Consider the following 6,321-nt stretch of genomic DNA (forward strand, 5'->3'; position numbering starts at 1 on the left):
TGCGGTGAAGCGGCACTTGGGGTTTTTATCACGTTTAGTCAATTGTGCTGATTGACTGTCGCCAATTTAAACGACGACCGGTGAGAAATGCTCGTTTTGTCACGCTCACCAGCCGCAGTCTATGGTGGCAGTGGAGCGAATTGTGTAGCATGAACGTTTGCTAAATTGATATGTTTATAAACATATTGCAATGTTGTTCACTGGTGTTGACGATTTGCGTCGTTGTTCGTGTCGTTGGTGTTACAGGCAACATGTTTGTGGTATTCCATGCTCCATTTGTCAGTTCAGTAACGAAAGTCTGTTTCGTATTATCTCGGCGGCTGTTGACCTTATTCTATGTTGGTTTTCTGATCGAACGAGGATAGTATTTTTTGAATACTTAACACTCGCGGAATTCGGACCTTCTCGGTAAAGCAAACAAGTCTACTAGTCTTCACTTCAGAAACAAGAAATCGAACATAAACGTTCCGTTTATTCTTTTTATACCGACAGCTAATTCTCAGCTGTTCGAAAATGAACAACACATTTTACTCTCTCGAAACTGGCTATTCCAGTACTAGCTCTAGCTGACGAGGGGTGGTAAAAGCTGATATTACAATTCTTCCCCCTTTTAGTAAAGAACAACATGAATATGTTAGCTCTTCGAAACTAATATATCTTATGAATTCTAATCCTATCATGATTAAACAATTTTTTAACAATTTCGAGAATAATTAATATACTGATAACAAAATTAATAGCAAACATAATCTTCGTACATTCTAGGCTTTTTCCTGCGATTCGAACGCCTCAGCGATACTAATTCAGCATTGGCTGTTGGATGACGATGTTCCTCTGCTTCTTGATTAACATCCTCAGGCTCTGCTGCTTCAAAACCAACTGGCGATTCAATATCACCAAAAAGGAATGAATCCGCGGCGAACCCGTAGAAATCTTCATCCTCTTCCTCGTAAGATTCTCTCCTGCGCTTACCCAAACGTTGAGGGTGATCGAAAATAATTTTCTTAAAATGTTGCTTCTGCTGGCTTGTCAACTTTAATTGTTGCCTATGCGCTGATACAAGCCGACCTCCGAGTGAGACCTGGAAAACATTAGAAGAAATTTGTTTAATAAATTTTGCATTAATCCATCTTCGTATGTCAGTAGGGTTATGGTTCTTATAGAGTATATTATCTCCAGTAGTCAGTTTCATAAAAGGGTCAGGTACTTTAGCATTAGTACTCATAGTAGTTAGGTTTTCATCATGCATTGACCTATTCAAGTTTTTCTTATAATCCATCTTTGGATTAACTAAATCTAGGATAGTTTTTGGCTTAAAAGAGAAAACTCTTTCTGAAGGAAATTGACCAGTCAACCCCAAGCAGGTATTTCTATAGTTAAAAAGAAAATAATTAATTTTATCCTCAATATCCAGTGATTTAATTTCAGGATCCAACAGGAACTTTTTGAATACTTCCTTAACAAGTCGAACCATCCGTTCTGCCTGCCCGTTGCTTTGTGGGTTGTACGGCGGAGATTTCAAAACCTTTATACCTTGACGTTGAAGAAATTTAATGAAAGCAATTGAGTTGAACGGAGGACCACCGTCTGTGACTACTACGTCTGGCAAGCCAAACCTAGCAAAAAGACCGGTAAACTTTTTAATAACCTTGTTGCAATCCGTTCCATTTTGCATAAATTCTAATTCCAGCCACTTGGAAAAACTGTCAATGATTACTAAATATACTTTTTGCTGGAAATAGAAAAAGTCCGCGTGAATGCGACTGAAAGGTCGTGTCGTAGGGACCCAAAATAGAGATTTTGTAGCTTTCGGAACTATTGCCATTTGACTACAGACTCGGCAATTCTTTACAAAGCTTTCAATGTCGTTGTTGAGACCGAACCAATATACACTTCTTCGTGCCATCTGCTTAATTTTGGTGATACCACTGTGATTTTTATGAAGCAGTTTAAGCATGTCTTTCTGAAGCACCGCTGGTATAATTACTCTATCCTGAAATAGAAGACACCCATCTATCTCTTCCAAGTCCTGGTAGTGAGCATGTACATCTTTAAATCTACGTTCCAATCTGTTAGGCCATCCCTCAGCTAAAAATTGTTTGATTTGTTGCAGAAAACTGTCTTTCCCTGTTTCTTTAGCTATCATATGGTAATCCATAGGGAAGTCCTGCGTAAGGTTCAAACTTTTGATGTACTCTCTTTGTAGAGACTTTGGTACTTCCTGAGGCAGCGGAAATCTCGAACAAAAGTCGGCATTGCCCATTTTTGTTGAGGGTCTATAAAGGATTTCAAAGTCGTAAATTGACAGCTCCAAAACGTACCTTTGCAATCGGGTTACGTACATGGTATTCTTCCCCTCTTTGCCAAAGATTCCCAATAGAGGCTTGTGGTCAGTATATACTTTAAACGGCTTTCCATACAGAAATTTATGAAACTTTTTGATAGTACTGACCAGTGCTAAAGCCTCAAGGTGAAGTATAGGGTAAGATTGCTGTGCCTTGTTCAAAGAAAACGATGTGAAGCTAATAGGTTTTTCCACTCCATCGATTTCATGTGCTATTACACCTCCTAAACCATAGCTGCAAGCATCTGACACTACAATTATCGGTTTAGCCGGATCAAAGAACTCCAGCAGATTTGAGTTTAATAAATAACGTTTACACTCATTGAAAACTCGATCACATTCGTTAGACCAAACAAATTTGACGTCCTTTTTTAGCAAATGGTACAAACAACTGATGCGGGCTGATAAATGTGGTATAAATTTGCCGTAGAAATTCAATAATCCGAGGAATGCCTTTAATTCTGAAACATTTCGTGGCGGTTTAGCGTCACGAATAGTTTCCATCTTCTGCGAGCAAGGTTTTAACCCTTTATCAGTAATGATGTGCCCCAGATAAGGCAAACTATCAACAAAAAATTTGCACTTTTTGAAATTAACTTTAATGTTGGCTTTAGATAAACGTTCTAAAACCAATAAAAGCTTATTTTTGCAGTCTATATAATCAGTTCCCGCTATAAGAACATCATCCAAATAACAAAAAACCGCTGAAAGTCCTTTCAAAATTTGATCCATAACTTTTTGAAAAATTGACGCACTTGAAGTTGCTCCTTGTGGTAGCCTATTGTAGGTGTAAAGACCCTTCAAGGTATTTATCACCATAAATTTTCGTGATCTATTGGACAACTTCAATTGAGTGTAAGCACCAGCAAGGTCTAAAGAGCAGAAAACTTTGGCATTGGCAAGAGAAGCGAATAAATCCTGAGCCACTGGAAGTGGGTATGTATTCGGCAATATAAGTTTGTTAATAGAAACACGACAATCGATGACCAGCCTTATATCCTGATCTTTCTTGACCACCACCACTACCGGTGAAGCCCATTCGCTTACTTCTATAGGCGTAATAACCCCATCCTTCTCGAGGGAATCAAGATGTTCTATCACCTTCTGCCTTAACCTTAATGGTACTTCATATGCCTTTCTGAAAATTGGTCGGTCTTCCTTAAGAATCAAATCACCCTCATAGCCAACTATCGGATCAGAAAAGCTTTTTCTAAAAATATGCCCAAACTTACTTTCAATTTCGTCCATCGTATTGCCAATCGTCTTTTCCGATACCGATGTATGGTTGAGCCTAGCGCAAGGTATAAAAGTATTTCGCCATTCTGGGAAAAACGTATCAAGCCATTTGCGACCGAAAAGTGGTAAAATAGTACGTGAATTATTTTTGTTTTTTTAAATAATTATTTCCTGGTTGTCTTCACGTTTACCGTTTACATGCACTGATACAAAAACTACTCCCAATACTTCCAAACGCGCCCCATCAACTACAACCAAATTATTCTTATATGGCAAAAGAGGTACATGATTTAAATTCTTAAAATACGTATGTTCATCAATGACGCTAACTGCCGATCCGCTATCCACTTCCATAGCCACTTTATATCCTTCAATAAATGAGTCTATCATGCAAGGTTCGCTAATTCTTTTGATTGTAGAAATTTTCATGCATTTTTCTTCTTCCGTTTCAGATTCACTCGTTCGCATATCCTCCCTAAGCCGTTTAAAATAGTCGGGACGACTAGCTATTTTCACCGGAGAATCAGTTACAAATTTAACCTGCAACCTCTTCTTCCGCTTCATTTCAAAACAGTACTTTTTAGTATGTCCATCTTTCTTGCAATAATTGCAAAAATAGTTCCGTTTCCCAGAGAAAGATCGGCTTCTACTCCGGCTTAGACTCCTACTCCTACTTCTAAACTTTCCACGACTTCTCGGATTATGCGACGATCTGTAAATCTTTCTGCCTCTATTCTCTAAATTAGCTACAACCGTCAGCCTGTTATCACCGAGCATTCTGGTTCTTACTCCAGCTACCTCTTTGTTTACTATAATTTTCTCAGTTTTGGCTAGGGTTAGATCTTCTTCCTCCAAAAGACGTTGCTGAACATGCTTATCAAACACACCCATGACCAGCTTGTCCCTAATAGCTGTTTCCTTGAAAGCCCCAAACATGCAGCTTTCCGCTTGCAGTTTTACCTTCAAAATAAAATCCTCAGCTAACTCACTTTCCGCTTGCATCATATTGTAGAACTTATATCGTTGAAACATATCAGTATCAACCTTGTCAAAACGTTTTTTTAAAGATTCTATGATTTCTTCATAGGATTTCGTATCTAAATCTATGCCCGGGTGCAATAGTTTTAATTCACTGTACGTTTCGACTCCACACAGAGCCAGAAAATACGTTTTTTTATCGGTTTCGGGAATTTTGTTGCATTTAAAAACCCACTCAATTTGCTCAACGTACTGTGCAAAGGAAATAGTTCCCGGCACGTACGATTCCATCGAGCCTATCAGAGGCATTGTAAAATATGCACTGTTCAATGCCAAAATAAATCAATTAAAAAAAAAAATGGGAAAACAAAACACGTACCTTGAAATTACAACAGCTAACCAGTTTCCGGTAAATCCTTCTACCACAGGTCCAGCGTCTCACTTGGTCGAGTTCAGCAAAGCAACAGCAGCAGCACACAAAATCTTGAAAGCAACCAGCAACCGATGACAAAAAAAAACCAACCGCAACAATTCCGTTCGTTATATCGTTGTTAAAAATGTCCGCCAAATCCAAATCCTCCAGTGATCGCTTTAAAAAACCGACGATTTGTTGCTCAAAACCATTCGGCAAATATCCACGGGAAAAGCGAAATCCTCTTTCTGTCGATATATACACAGGCAAACCGAAACACCAGCAAAAACCTGCCGTACTGCCTGGTAAAAGATGACAAAAGGTAAACAAGACAATAAGTCAACTGTGTGACAATAAATGTTTGTTTGCACCTTTGTTTAATAAACAAAGAAACAAAGGTCGCTTTGTTTAATGGAACAAAACAAATGATGGCGTTCCAAAAGCGTAAAATACAGTCCGAATCTATAACAGCCTATTTTGTTCAGCAGAACAAAATGGAAAACAATTACCTATAGGCAAAATCCGCCTAAAGAAAAAAGTACTTCTCCGCTGCGCACACACGTTATATTCTTTTATTTCACTCACGGTGACCGAAAAAAAACTGTACGGGTAAAATCTCCACCTCGTACGCCACTTTTGAATACTTAACACTCGCGGAATTCGGACCTTCTCGGTAAAGCAAACAAGTCTACTAGTCTTCACTTCAGAAACAAGAAATCGAACATAAACGTTCCGTTTATTCTTTTTATACCGACAGCTAATTCTCAGCTGTTCGAAAATGAACAACACATTTTACTCTCTCGAAACTGGCTATTCCAGTACTAGCTCTAGCTGACGAGGGGTGGTAAAAGCTGATATTACAGTATTCTTAAAGGCGCCAATTTGATCGATCCCAATTCGAAATGTCCCCTTATGGGATCCGATTCCGGATTCATAGTGAGCTCCCGGAACCGGATGGCACGTACCATGGCTAATAATTGCAACAAAGTAACTGATTAAAGATTAAAAAGTTCCAAATCAGGTAAAAAGTACTAATCCGGCCTTTTTGCCGGATTGACCGACCACAGGCTTTGCAAGTAAAAAACCAGTCGGGCCGTCAAAAAACCGGCCACTTGGCAACCCTACCATATTAGCGAAATTTTCGGTGCTGAAAATGATGTAGAGTTTAGAGGGGTAAATTGGCTTTCCATCCTAAGACATAGCTTGTTGAAGAAAACTTCTCTAATTCACTCGGTTGTGGGCTACCACTCTCCAACTACTTAGACACTGTGTACTCTCCACCAGATCTCGCTCCACCTGGTCTAACCATCTTGCTCGCTGCGCTTCTGGTCGTCTTGTTCCTACCGGATTG

General features: G+C 39.1%; 1 long non-coding RNA gene across 1 annotated transcript; it reads right to left on the minus strand.

Annotated features, from left to right (window-relative positions):
- Nucleotides 1–945: 945 nt before the first annotated feature.
- On the minus strand, nt 946–5,662 carry LOC128743827 (uncharacterized). The gene is made up of 3 exons (XR_008412324.1): nt 5,480–5,662; nt 4,938–5,272; nt 946–1,081 (listed from the first exon to the last, which is right to left on the minus strand). It is a non-coding gene; the product is annotated as an uncharacterized LOC128743827 (long non-coding RNA).
- Between the last annotated feature and the right edge of the window lie 659 nt (nt 5,663–6,321).

Source organism: Sabethes cyaneus, chromosome 3, assembly GCF_943734655.1.
Source record: "Sabethes cyaneus chromosome 3, idSabCyanKW18_F2, whole genome shotgun sequence".
Lineage (NCBI taxonomy): Eukaryota > Metazoa > Arthropoda > Insecta > Diptera > Culicidae > Sabethes > Sabethes cyaneus.